The 15,028-nt window shown below is 36.3% G+C and overlaps 1 long non-coding RNA gene across 4 annotated transcripts in view; it reads right to left on the bottom strand.

The window, feature by feature from the left end:
- LOC144311169 (uncharacterized) overlaps window positions 1-15,028 on the bottom strand; it is a 56,471-nt gene that overhangs the window by 37,712 nt on the left and 3,731 nt on the right. For 3 of the 4 annotated variants that reach the window (XR_013376753.1, XR_013376752.1, XR_013376751.1), the window contains exon 3: window positions 5,480-5,578. This is a non-coding gene — a long non-coding RNA (uncharacterized LOC144311169). Of the gene's footprint in view, window positions 1-4,775; window positions 4,925-5,479; window positions 5,579-15,028 lie in introns of those variants that run through there. The other variant, XR_013376750.1, reaches the window with a different exon arrangement.

Below are 15,028 nucleotides of genomic sequence, written 5' to 3'. Positions count from 1 at the left end.
GGTCTCCAGGATCGCGTCCTGGGCCAAAGGCAGGCGCCAAACCGCTGCGCCACCCAGGGATCCCTGTTTTAGGTTTTGATGTCACAATTTACATCTCTTTCCCTTATGGATTAACAAACTATTATAGTTACTGTTATTTTTAATACTTTGCTTTCTGAACTCTTTATCAGGTAAGTCACTTATTGTTATTTCATTAAGATCTGTTTCTGGAGTGGAACGCCTGGGTGGCTCAGTGGTTGAGTGTCTGCCTTTGGCTCAGAGCATGATCCCAGAGTCCCAGGATGGAGTCCAACATCAGGCTCCCCGCAGGGAGCCTGCTTCTCCCTCTGCCTGTGTCTCTGCCTCTCTCTCTGTGTCTCCCATGAATAAATAAATAAAATCTTATAAAAAAAAATGTTTCTGGAGTTTTCTTATCTTCTTTTTGAGGGGAACATCTTCTTTTTCTTCATTTTCCTTGATTCTCTGTGTTGGTTTCTATGCCTTAGGTGTTAACAGCCATCTCTCCCACTCTTGACAGACCAGTTTCATTCACCCTGGCCCAAGCTCTTGATTCATTTTCAAACCTTTGTGATTGCCCAAACTACCTTCTTTGTTCTTAGTGGCTCCTAGTAGTTGAGGGAATGCCAAGGCCTATCAGTGTTCCATTCCAGCAGGGAAAATCCTAGTTAGTAACTTGATTCAAGTTAATTAGAAGCCATATACTCAGGCGGTGGCTTTTAAAGTATGCAAACAGGCTTCTTCCAAGGAAAAACTGGAAGACAGACACTTTTTTTGTCAGTTCCCTCTGTGCTGAGCTCTGGGAGATAGTGGAGATAGCTGGTTAAGAACTCTCTTGGTCTGCTATAGTCCTGTGGGATCAGAGAATGGAAGCTTTGCTGTCAATCCAGAGGTGCTTCCCCTGGGTGGCGACCACAAAAGCTGGAGCACCAGACATGTGCACAAACTCTTTCAAGGGATATTCTAGCCACATGGAGGAAACCAGAGGAAGAACAAGGGGACTGCACTCATAAGCCTCTCAGGTGTCTGGAGAGGATCATGTTCATCTTGACCTTTAGGCAGCAGCTTTTAAATTATGGAAATAGGCCTCTTCCAAACCGAGATTGGGAGATTAGTTTCTGTCAGTTCTGTTCATGCTGAGCCCTGGGAAGAACTGTTAACTTGGCTTACTATAGTCTTGTCATTCTCATGGATGCAAGTTCCATTGCTTTTTAAGCTATCCTTTTTTGAGGGCTATCCTTCAGGGGGAAGTGTTAAAAGGTAGGTGCTAGATATTAGGTCTAAATCTTCTGCTCCTTAGGTTGCAGCTGGGAATTGTGAGGTCCCTCTGGATGGTATGTCACTGTGCCAGGGGTGAAGTTTATGGCAAGAGAGCATCTTTCCTAACCAGTTCAGTGTGGATGGTGTGAGTATTTTCTATTGTTGTCTGCTTGATGTGTAGGAGTTGCTTGTTTCATTTCTGGTTTCTTCCAGAAGAAATTCCTCTGTGCCTAGTGTAGATTCAGTAGGTCTGGATCCTCTGAATGAGGTGAGTTCATGATCCTCCCATGTAGCCATTTTAAACTAGAACCTCTTGTTGTTGTTGTCGCTGTTGTTTTTCATATTTTATTTCTTTCTATATCTCCAGTGTTTCATATCTAATAGGCACTCAATACCTGTTTGTTTAATGAATGAGGTACGAGGGAGGGAAGAGCTAATTGTGTGCATTTTGATTTCTAAAAGACTATCAGATAAAGGTCTAATTTCTCTTTTGTTTTATATGATGAGATTTCAGCCCCTCCACCCCACCCCCTGGCCAAAAAAAAAAAAAAAAAGAGAAGGCTGGTCAGTAATAAGGGGAAACATACTCCTATATTCATAAATAAGAACAAAAAGAATCAGAGAGGATGAATGCAATGTGACTTGTTTTGGACACAATGGAAAGCCATAAGAGTTTCTGAACATAAAGTGGTATCCTGCATTTTTCTGTGTCTTCTACTTAGACTCACATGGTCCTACTATAATTCTTAACATATGCATCCTGTATTAAAGGCAGCTTTCCTCTTCTGTGGACATCTTCTGACTGTGGTTGCATTTATTTCAACTTAAAAATCTAAAATCCCTGAACAACAGTACCATTCAATAGCTTTTTGCTATTGACATTTCTTACTTTTTTCAAGATTTTGCATTTCTAAAGCTTCTGCAGTCTGACTCCTTTAACAACTATTTCTCAGAAAATACTCTTGCCAGGGTCATCAATTATTTCTAAACTCAAAGTAAAAATTTTTAATTACTTGATTTCGCTCTGGCAAATGTCATGGTTGATTTCTAACCTCCTATACTTTTTGGATTCTATGACATTTCTCTCTTGCTTTTCTTGAAAGCAGGCTCTTCTTTTATAGCTGATATTATTTTTGATATTCTCATTTTTTTTTCATTTCTAGTTCTTGTTTTACATGTTTTACCTAGAAAATCATATTTACTTCTAAGGATTCAATGGTCATATATATAGACATGGCCCCAAAATCTATATTTCCTGAGCTCTAGATCCATAAATTCAACCCTTCATTCAATCTCTCCAGTGGATATGTTTCAAAAACAACTGTTCAGGGGCACCTGGCTGGCTTGGTCAGAAAAGCATGTGACCTTTGATCTGAGTCATGAGTTTGAGCCTCATGTATGGGGTAGAGATTACTTAAATAAATAAAACTTAAAAAAATTAAACAAAAACATGAAATTCCAATATGATGTCATCCTATCCCTGCATAACTAACATGCTCTACATCTTAATTTCTCTGTTGAGGTTAATGGTACCAGTTACAAAACCAGAAAGAAGGCACCCTCCTTGTCTTCTTCCTGTCTCTCCATCCACATCAATTCAATCTAAATCCTATGTCTCTCAAAGCCACCCATTATTTCCATTTCCCTTGCCAAAGTTTTCATTAAGACCAATATTATCTCTCATATGGATAATTTTTTCATAACTCCTTACTGGACTCCTTGCTTCTATGATATTTTTACATGTATTTCCTATCCACAAGACCTAAACAAGTACACTATTCAAGGGAATGCATATTCCCATCCAATTATGATTCACACACAATATTATATCAATCAAGGAATCACTTTACAGAAAAGCAAGTGTGAGGATGAGCATGGTATTGATCATGGAAGCTACCATTTAGAAATGGTATATATATTGGTATATATACCATATATACCAATATATATAAATGGTATATATTGCCATTATATATACCAATATAAATGGTATATATTGCATATACTACAATACACAAAGGCCAGTCTGAAGAATGATGATAGGTCCTTTTGAAGGTTTAGCAAAGGTGCCACTTTGGATATCATGCTCTCTAAAAAATGTCACACCAATCTCCGGGATGCAGGATATACCACCAAATCAATAATATTTATGGTGCAATGTGCCCAGTAGATAAAATACAGGAGTCCTGGAACTACAGGTGGAAGTAAAAAGTGGCTCCATTCCCTGATGCTCTTAATAGCTCAGTAAGTAGAGTTTGTGCTCCTTTGTCTTACAACACAGAGACCTGCTTCTAGAAGCCTCCAAAGGGCATATATTTCTCTCAGAGCACCCATTTATAGTTTAGCTATGACTACTGCCTCATCATTTTGGGCTTCTTGTGCCAAGAGATGAACAGACAAGGAATCGAGTCAACTTCCAGGTATGAGCAAATGACCCTGATCTTCCCAAGATAGGGTTGAATCTATACATTGAGAGTGGGGGACACAGCAAGCACACTTGGCATCCAGGTGCTCACTGGGGGCATGTCATGGTACTCCCCTCCTTAACTGAGATGATACAGAGAAATATAGTAACCAGAAACTTAGAAAGATATTGGTTGAACTGGATCTTGGCTCACTTAGTGATGTGGGTCTGGGCTATGTCAGCAGATAATACTCCAAAACTAGCTGAAGCTAGCTGAGTGTGAAGGAAAAATAGAAAGGAGAGAAGGCAGAGATGATAAATTTCAAGTGTAGCCCTGGGAGCAGCTGCTGCAGCTGGAGCTATCTTTCCTCCCAGTCTAAGTTTCCTTACAAAAAACCCCACATCATTTGAAATCCTGAAGGAGCTGTTCCTAGAAGGGATAAATGTATTTTTACAAAGCAAGTGTATCTGAAAGGCTTAATGGGATGCTCTTTTATGCACCTCGGATCCCCCTCCATGACTAAAACACTCTCCCCCAAATGCAAAGAATGCTGGTTGCCGAGGACTCCCCTCTAAGCCTATCCCCAAGAATTAACCTATGTTGTCTTCATCAAACCAAGTGCATGTCTTTTCCCCGGTGGAGGCCACATTTATTTGCTAATTGGAGTCAAGTACAAAGGTACAAGCCCATTATACTACATATCCCTAAAGTTTTATCCCAGCTCAGGTATGTGTCCCATGAGACTGGCTGAGAGGCCTCAAGTGAAAATGCATTGCACTTCACCTCCCTAAGTCCAGTCCTGTTTTCTTCATTTTTACAAATCTTGTTTCAGGAGAATATTCACTGGCAAACTTCCTCCATGTCAATCTTCATATGAGAATATGTCTTCCAGATGCTTCAGCATATGTGAGGCTAAAAGTATATATATACTATAAGGTAGCAAGCATATCATTAATGAAAAAAATGAGCCACAAAATATTTTTTGTAGTAACATGGAGAATGCTTGGATTTTAAGTATTTTGCTGTACATAAGGGAGATAAAACATAATGTAACTTTAGGAAAGATCATCCAGTACCTTTTTTTTAATTTTATTTATTTATTCATGAGAGATATAGATGGAGAAGCAGAGACACAGGCACAGGGAGAAGCAGGCTCCCTGTGGAGAGTTGGATGCAGGACTCAATCCCAGGACTCGGGGATCATGCCTTGAGCCAAAGGCAGATGCTCAACCACTGAGCCACCCAGGCATCCTCGTCCAGTACTTTTCATAGTGAGAGTGAAAAGCAAAGACAAGAACAAAACAAATCCCAGATGAACCAACATAGATTGACTAAAACCCACAGGGCCAAGAATGACCACTTTAAAGGCAGATTCTATGGGAATAGTAGAGATGAATATGAGAAGATTGACTCATAAATTTAAGTAGGCAGCATTATCTTTTTTTTTTTTTCTTTAATTTCAGCCATTTCACAAATTACTCTTTGGAACATAGTATCTGCATATGTCACACTTTAAAAGACTTTAAAGTCTTTAAACTATATTGTAAACTTACTGCAGTGAAGATTAAAAATCCAAGATCCAAGATATTTCAAATCAGATGGGACTAGACACTCAGTTAACATAAATATTTTAATAATTCCAAATTTAAAGACACCTTAAATCATTAATATTTAGTATCCATCATCTAAGTCAAAGGAATTGGCCAATAGGATTTTTGGAGGGGAGAAGTGCTGGTTTCTAACAGCAGATCCATTAAAGCTAGTAAATTGCTTTATGAATATGGAAAAATGATTTTTGAGTTTATTATTTTCCTTACCTTCTTCCATTCCTTCCATTCTAGCAAGGAGGCAGACATCTTGTTCCATATATGCTTAAGAAGTTAGTAGCAGGGTTTCTTGGATTTATTTTCCAAAATCTGGAGAAAATGTATGAAGGAAGAGGGATATGTAATATTCAAATACTATTACTGGAAGTAGGAGAAAAGAGATGAAGGTCTGGGGACCCGTGAGCTGCAGAGGGTTTGAGTTGCAGGCTCTAAGACAATCACCAAGGAATCAGCAGTGTGGTGTGCCAGGACTCCTGGTTGCAGGCCTGGGACTCCCAGCCTCATCAGAGAGCCTTGTGTCTCCACATACTAGAAGTAGAACAGTGCCAGCTTGGATGTTTCTAAATGGACCAGGACAATGGGATTCCTAGCAACAATCAGTGTCAACAGAGACTAATCGCAAAACAAGCTAAACAACTTGGCTCCAAGTAAGACCTCCAAGTTAAGCAGACCTCAAAAGCTGGGACAGGGAGTACAATCCAAAGAGTATGAACTACAGTTGAATTCCCATCCAATTCTGGGGGCTGTGCTCAGAGTAGAAATTAAGGAAGTTCACAGAAAAAGAAAAAAGTGGAAATACATGTTCACCTGGGTTCATAGAACAAGACTCACATCTGCTGCAGGCACATGAAAATAACTGAGTAATGAGTGATGCATTCCCATTTCTAAACCAAAGAGATTAAATATTAAAGTCACTTTTAAATTTCATGTTTTATATTTCAAACTGCATTTTATAGCATTTTTATAGGATTCACACAATGGAAACTCTTCTCAAAATGAAAGAAATTCCTCTAGTTACATCAATTACAAGTACTATTCAATGCATATATTCCCACTCTGTGATGGCACTTATTTTCTGCAGCTGAGCTTTAAGTTAATTAAATATGAAGCCCCAGTCCCTATTCATAAAATCTGCTCTCTTACATATAAATTATTTTCCCAGATAAGATCTTAATGCATAAAATGTCATTCTTGATCTTGAACTAAAAATGTAGAGATGACTTTATCTGTTTAAATTAAAAGTAGAATAACTGCAAATGAAAAAAAAAATCTTCTTTCCCGCTTAGGTTGATATAATGCTTTATTTAGGATTATTACTTAGATGTAACATGCTGATATGATGCTTAGTGAAGCCTTGGATCTTAAATGCTGAGTTTTCAATTTCTTTAATTTTTTTTATTTCTTGAAATAATAAAACCACCAATCCTCAAAGAAAAAATGTTTATGTGTTACATCATTCATATGATAGTGAAGTTCTAACACTGTCAACTGATTATAACATAGTCTAGTATCGCTAGGTTAGGCCGATATTCCTAAGTAATTCTGATGGTCCTTTTGAAGAGTTAGCTTCATATTGTTTTTATCTTATTTTATTTTATTTTATTTTATTTTATTTTATTTTAGCAGGGTGGAGGGAGGGGCAGAGGAAAAGAGAATTTCAAGCAGACTTCCTGCTGGGCTCAGAAGCCAAGGTGGGGTTTGATCTCAGGTCCTGAGATCATGACCTGAGCTGAAATCAAGAGTCGGACACTTAACCAACTGAGCCAGCAGGTGCCCCTTCATATCATTTTTTGAAAGGAAAAAAAGAAGGAAGGAAGGAAGGAAGGAAGGAAGGAAGGAAGGAAGGAAGGAAAGAAAGAAAGAAAGAAAGAAAGAAAGAAAGAAAGAAAGAAAGAAAGAAAAGAAAGAAAGAAGAAAGAAAGAAAAGAAAGAAAGAAAAAGAAAGAAAAGGAAGAAAGAAAGAGAAAGAAAGAAAGAAGAAAGAAAGAGAAAGAAAGAAAGAAAGAAAGAAAGAAAGAAAGAAAGAAAGAAAGAAAGAAAGAAAAAAGAAAGAAAGAAAGAAAGAAGAAAGATAAGCTTTTTGTATCTAAATAGGTCAGTGGGACCTCTTTGAAATCAACTCAGAATTCAATTCTAAAGCAGGGTAGTGTCTGCGTTCAGTTCAGAGTAACCCGTTCATTTGTCTGGAGTTCTCTTTCACTTGTAGACTTTCATAAGCAAACATTCTGTCTTTCTGTTACGAGTCACTGACTCCTCATTTCCTGAACAGAGACCACTGACCAAGGTGGTGTCTGCTTATACACTAATGCTTGCTAGCTTTCAGCCAGGTCAGATTTTGAGGCATCCTGTTCTCTCTGCCATTTTAAGAGAGATCCGAAATTGCCTGAACTTGCTGAATATTTCAGCTCCATAGAGTTTTTCTTTAACAATAGCCAATTTTTCTGGATAAGGACAGAAAGCATGAATCTTTGAAATTGAAGAGATGACATGCATACTTTAATAGTGTTTTGGTAAAACACTCTAACTCATTTTCATTGTGTCTACGTGACAGGCTTACCTTGAAAAGAAGTTCACAGACTTACATTTTGCTCTGCTTGTCCACTAAAATTTAATAAAATCTTGGAATAAAGTTGGTTTTTCTTTTCTTTAAAGACAAATCCATATCTAAAGCAGTGATCCCTAATGAAGGCATTACCTCATATCTAACCAGATTTCCTTTGAGGTAGTTTGTCCATTTTTTTTTTTTTTGGTCTAGTTCATACTTATTCTATTGTGATCTGACCCCCAAATCCCATCATCAAACAAGAAGTGACTTCCCTCCCCTACATGCTCAAATCTTCCATACAGACTTCTCAGAGTGATTTCTTGTCTTTGTTTATATGCTTTTCTCACTAAACTTGGAATTGCAGAAAGAAGAAAAGAAATCATTTTCTATTTATTTTTGTTTTCATGGTCTCCATCATATTTTTGTTGAATCAGTGGTTTAAATAATACTTATTTTATGCTAGCATATACAATGGCCACTTAGTTCTGTAGCTTTGGACTACGTATTTATATTAAAGCTCAGCTTCCTCATTGTAAATGAAGACAATAATTCCTCCTTAGCATACCTCAAAGAATTTGAGGGTTAACTGAAATGAAACAAGGGGAGATGCCTTGTAAATTGTAAAATACTATACAAATGTGAGTAATATAAGAAATTAATCGTCATGCAAACAGATCCAAATTACCTATCTTGCTATTTATTTTTCTTTGCCAGAGTATATTTTTTCCACTAAAGCACTAAAATTAAAAACAAAAACTTTGAGATCTACTAAAACATGGCTTAAAAATTTTGGTTAGAGGGCACCTGGGTGACTCAGTGGTTGAGCATCTGCCTTTGGCTCAAATCATGATCCCAGGGTCCTAGGATGGAATCTCACACCAGGCTCCCCACAGGGACCGTGCTTTTCCTCTGCCTGTGTCTCTGCCTCTCTTTGTGTGTCTCTCATGAATAGATAAATAAAATCTTTTTAAAAATTAGGTTAGAGACTTAAAAGTAGGGAGATGGATTTTGATCCTACTTATATTAAATCTTGTCCACTTAGAGGAACATATAGAAAGATGTTCAAAAAGTGTCAGTGTGTTTTCAGGTGGGTTTTGCATTAATTTTTAAACATTTTATGGATTATGTATTTTTGATAGGGCCTGTTTATAATTTTTATGGTTACAGAATAAGGGTCAAAAGACAAAATGTCAGGAAAAGATTGTCTCCCTTTACGGCTTTCCTTTTTCATATTCATTCCTCAGAACTCTGCCCTGTACTTAATGAAAATACACTTGGAGAGATACCAGTGATCACTCAGTTGCCAAGTGCAATACTCTTCAACTCCTTCAACTTACAAGACAGCCCTGGAGCTGTGTGGATACTCCCTCATTCCCCAAACCTTTTCCTCCCTTGATCTCAGGAACATCTTATTCTGCATGTCCTTTTGCTTCTCTGAATAATCATTCAATTGCCCTCTTTTCAGCTGACTTTTCTTCTGGTCTTTTAAAAAATATAATTTTCAGTAAAGGATAAGATTATGACTTTAAAGCCCATATAAAAATGAACATATTTTAAAGATCTACTAATTTAGTGAGGGATTCAAACAAATGTTATAACTGGTTCAAAAAATAATTTAAAAACGGGCACATTTATAGATCAAGAATATGGAAATAGATATGTAAATGGTGGCAGGACTGGTTTTTCCACAGGGTAGAAGTGAAGATAATTAAACCTCTACCAGACAAGACATAATTTGCATGTATATCAGTGACCCACAATTTACAAAGAGTTGTAAAATAGACCAAAGTCAATGAAAGGTTAGAAATTAATAATTCCTAGAAGTCTGTGCTATATGTAGACAGTTCACAGCATTTTGTGAAACTTATTCTATTGAAAGTTATTGAAACTTACTTTTTTTATACCTCCTCCTATTAATATCCTATTAATATCATTGTTTTTCTATACTCTGATTCTTTCTTTTCCCATTCTACACATTCCTTCTGCTTCCATACTAAATTTAGGTATATGGACAAAGAGCACGGGTGGTTTTTTTTTTTTCCTCCATAAGCATGTAGGTACTTGTTTAGTGATCACTTAACGACTTATGTTAATTTTAATCATAATAAATCCCAGTTGATCATGGTGCATGATCTTTTTAATGTATTGTTGAACTTGATTGGCTGATAATACATTAAGAATTCTCGCATCTATACTCAGGAGGGATACTAGCCTGAAGTTCTCGTTTCTTGTCGTTTCCTTGCCTGGCTTTGGTAACATTGGCCTTGTGAAGTAAGTTTGAAACTATTCCCTCCTCTACTTTTTGGTACAGTCTAAGAAAGATTAGAATTCTTCTTTAAGTGTTTGGTAAAATTCACCAGTGAAACCTTCTGGTTCTCGACTTATTTTCATTACGAGGATTTTGACTACTGACTCAATCTCTCTCCTCTGTCCTGTTCAGATTTTTTATTTCTTCCTGATTTCAAACTTCAGTATGTTTCTAAGAATTTATCCACTTATAGGTTGTTCAACTTATTGGCATAAAATTATTCATAGTAACCTCTAATTATCCTTCGTATTTCTGCAGTGTCAGTTTTAGCATCTCTTCCATTTATACTGCTATTTGTTGGAGGCCTCTCTCCTTCTTGATGATTCCAGTTAAAGATTGGTGCATTTTGCTTATCTTCTCCAAAAGCCAACTCTTAGTTTCATTGATCATTGATACTGTTTTTTTAGTCTCCAGTTCATTTAATCTCATTCTGATCTTTGTTATTTCCTTCCTTCTAGTAACTGTGAGCTTAATTTAGTCTTCTCTTTCTTGTTCCTTGAGGCATAAAGTTAGATTGCTTACCTGAGATCTTTGTTTCTTTTTAATGTACTTATGACTATGAATTTCCATCTTAGATATGCTTTTGACATATCTCATAGTTTTTGATCTGCTGTATTTCCATTTTCATTTGTCTCAAGATATTTTTTAATTGATTTTTTGAGTTCCTCTTTGACTCACTGGTTGTTCAGAAGCACATTGTTTAATCTCCACAATATTTGTGAATTTTCCGGTTTTCTTCTTGTAATTAATTTCCAGTTTCATATGATTGGGGTCAGGAAAGATATATGATATGATTTCAATCTCCTTAAATTTAATAAGACTTATTTAATGGCCTAATATGTGATCTATCCTGGAGAATGTCCTATGTGCTCAAGAAGAATGTGCATACTACTGCTATTTATTGGGATGTTCTGTATATGTCTCTTAGGTCATCTGGTCTAACAGAGCCTAATTCCAGTGTTTCTGTATTCATTTTCTGCCTCGATAATCTATGCATTGTTGAAAGTGGGATATCAAAATTCCCTATTATTACTCTATTGCTATCTATGTTTTCCTTTCATGTGTGTTAATATTTCCTTTATGTATTTAAGTGCTCTTATGTTGGGCCAAAAGTATTTACAAATATTATATTCTCTTGATAAATTGACTTTTTTATCACTAGATGATGGATTTTTTCACCTCTTGTTACAATCTTTGGTATAAAGTCCATTTTGTCAAAGGATATTTACTGCAGAGATGCAAGAATGGTTTAACAGCCCCACATCAATCAGTATGATATACTATATTAACAGAATGAAGGATAAAAATCATAAGATCACTTAACAAATGCAGAAAAAACTTTAAAAATATTTAACATACTCTTATTATAAAAAGTCTCAACAAACTGGGTATAAAAGGAATGTATCTCTACATAGTAAAAGCCAGAGATGACAAACCCACAGCTAACATCATACTCAATAATAAAAAGCTGAAAACTTTGCTTTTTTTTATAATAAATTTATTTTTTATTGGTGTTCAATTTGCCAACATACAGAATAACACCCAGTGCTCATCCTGTCAAGTGCCTCCCTCAGTGCCCATCACCCATTCACTCCAACCCCCCTCCCTCCTCCCCTTCCACCACCCCTAGTTCATTTCCTAGAGTTAGGAGTCTTTATGTTCTGCCTCCCTTTCTGATATTTCCCACTTATTTTTCCTCCTTTCCCCTTTATTCCCTTTCACTATTATTTATATTCCCCAAATGAATGAGACCATATAATGTTTGTCCTTCTCCGATTGACTTATTTCACTCAGCATAATACCCTCCAGTTCCATCCATGTCGAAGCAAATGGTGGGTATTTGTCGTTTCTAATGGCTGAGGAATATTCCATTGTATACATAAACCACATCTTCTTTATCCATTCATCTTTCGATGGACACTGAGGCTCCTTCCACAGTTTGGCTATTGTGGACATTGCTGCTAGAAACATCCGGGTGCAGGTGTCTCAGCGTTTCATTGCATCTGAATCTTTGGGGTAAATCCCCAATAGTGCAATTGCTGGGTCATAGGGCAGGTCTATTTTTAACTCTTTGAGGAACCTCCACACAGTTTTCCAGAGTGGCTGCACCAGTTCACATTCCCACCAACAGTGCAAGAGGGTTCCCCTTTCTCCACATCCTTTCCAACATTTGTGGCTTTGGCTTCCTGCCTTGTTAATTTTCCCCATTCTCACTGGTGTGAGGTGGTATCTCATTGTGGTTTTGATTTGTATTTCCCTGATGGCAAGTGATGCAGAGCATTTTCTCATGTGCATGTTGGCCATGTCTATGTCTTCCTCTAAAACTTTGCTTTTAAGATCAGGGATAAGATAAGGATACCTACTATTGCCATTTTGATACCAAATAATACTGAAAGTCCTAATTAACTAGGCAAGAAATTTAAAAAAAAAAAAAAAGAAAGAAAGAAAGGCATTTGAATTGGAAAGGAAGAAGTAAACTTGCCTCTTTTTGCAGAAAAATGATATTAGATATTTTTAAAAAGAACCTGAAGATGCCACCAAAGGCTTATTAGAACTAGTAAACAAATTTGGTAAAGTTACAGGATACAAATCTCTACAAAAGTCAGTTGTCTTTCTATACACCAATGACAAACTATCAGAAAGAGAAATAAAGAAAATAATCCCTTTAAAATCACATCAAAAGGAATAAAATATAAAGGAATAAATTTAACCTATGGGATAAAAGACCTGTATGCTAGAAACTAGAAGACAATGATAAAAGAAAGTGAAGAATACACAAATAAATGAAATAGTATCTTGTGTTCATGGATTGCAAGAATTAATATTATCAAAATGTCCATTCTACTCAAAGCAATCTATAGATTCAATTCAATCTCTATTAAGGTTCCAATGGCAGTTTTTACAGATGTAGAAAATAACAATCATAAAATTTACATGGAACCACAAAACTCCCTGAATAGCCAAAGCCATCTTCTTTAGAAAGAAGAACAAAGCTTAAGGCATCATACTTCCTGATTTCAAACTACACTGTAAAGCAATAATAACAAAACAGTGTGATATTGGCATGAGAATAGACACATAGATCAATAGATCAGAAGAGAGAACCCAGAAATAAATGCATGAATATATGCTCAATTAATTTACCACAAAGGATCCAAGAATATACAATGGGAGAAAGGATAGTCTCTGATAAACGCTTTTGGAAAATTAAATAACCACATTAAGAATCATGAAAGCGGACTCCTATCTTTTCCATACACAAAAATCAACCAAAATGGATCAAAGAATTGACTGTAAGACCTGAAACTAAAACTTCTAGAAGAAAACAGAAGGGGTAAACTTTTTGACACTGGTCTAGTAAATATTTTTTTTTTTTAGATTTGACCCCAAAATCAAATGCAACTAAAGCCAAATTAAAGTGGGACTATTTCAAACTATAAAAGTTTCTGCACAGCAAAGGAAACCATTAACAAAGTGAAAAGGCAACCAATAGAATGGGAGAAAACACTTGCAAATCATAAATCTATAAGACATCAATGTCCTAAATATATAATGATATCACACCCCTCACAGCAAAAAACAAAACAAAACAAAACAAAAAAACCTATGAATAATCTGATTAAAAATGGGCAAATGATCTGAATAGACATTTTTCCAAAATAAAGACACACAAATGGCTCACCAGTACATGAAAAAAGGACTTGACATCACTAATCATCAGGAAAATGCAAATCAAAGCCACAATGAGTTATCACCTTACACCCGTTAAGATGTCTGTTAGCAAAATACAAGAGATGAATGATGCTGGTAAGAATACAGAAAAAAGAGAACCTGCACTGTTGGTGAGAATGTTAAATGATATAGCCATAATGGAAAACAGTCTGGAGTGTCCTCAAATAATTAAAAATGGGACTTCCTCATGATCTAGCAGTATCAGGTTTGGGTATATATCCCAAGCAAATGAAACCATTATTTCAAAGAGATATATGTATTCCCATATTCATTGCAGCATTATTTAAAATAGCCAAGGTATGGAAATAACCTAAATATCTACCTACAGATAAAAGGATAAAAAAAGGATAAAGAAAATGTGGCATATATTATATAGAATATTATTTAGCCTTAAAAAGAGAAGAACATACTATCATATGAATGGAATAACCCGGAGAACAAAATGCTATGTGAAAAAGCCAGACAGGGAAAAAAAGACAAATACTATAGTATATCACTTAAGTGTGGAACAAAAGAAGAAGAAAAAGAAGAAGACGGAGCAGGACGAGGAGGAGGAGGAAGAGGAGGAGAAAGAGAAGGAGAAAGAATAGGTCAGGAGGAGGAGGAGAAGAAGAAGAAGGAGGAGGAGGAGGAGGAGGAGGAGGAGGAGGAGGAGAGGAATTAGATAAATTGAATTCATAGACACAGAGAATAGAAATATGGTTATGAATGCCTAAGGTATGGGGGAAATAGGGAAAGATTGGTGCAGGGCACAAACTTTCATTTGTAAGATTTATAAGGTCTGATAATCTAATGTAAAACATAGTCACTAGAGTTATTAGCACTGTATTGTATACTTGAAATTTGCTAACAAAGTAGAAGTTAAATGTTCTCAACATAAAGAAAAAAAGATAAAAATACCAAGTGATGGGTGATTAATTCTATTTTTTCATAGTGTGTATGTGTATACATTGTACACTTTATTTTTTTAAGATTTTATTTATTTATTCATGAGAGACACAGAGAAAGAGAGAGAGGGGCAGAGACACAGGAAGAAGGAGAAGCAGGCTCCATGCAAGCCTGATGTGGGACTCCATCCTGGGTCTCCAGGATCACGTCCTGGGCCAAAGGCAGGCACTAAACCGCTGAGCCACACCCAGGGATCCCACATTCTACACTTTAAATATCTTACAAT

This window comes from Canis aureus, chromosome 3 (genome assembly GCF_053574225.1).
Source record: "Canis aureus isolate CA01 chromosome 3, VMU_Caureus_v.1.0, whole genome shotgun sequence".
In the NCBI taxonomy this organism is placed as follows: Eukaryota; Metazoa; Chordata; class Mammalia; order Carnivora; family Canidae; genus Canis; species Canis aureus.
The sequence above is the reverse complement of the archived record's forward strand: the minus strand, read 5'-3'. Positions and strand labels throughout refer to the sequence as shown.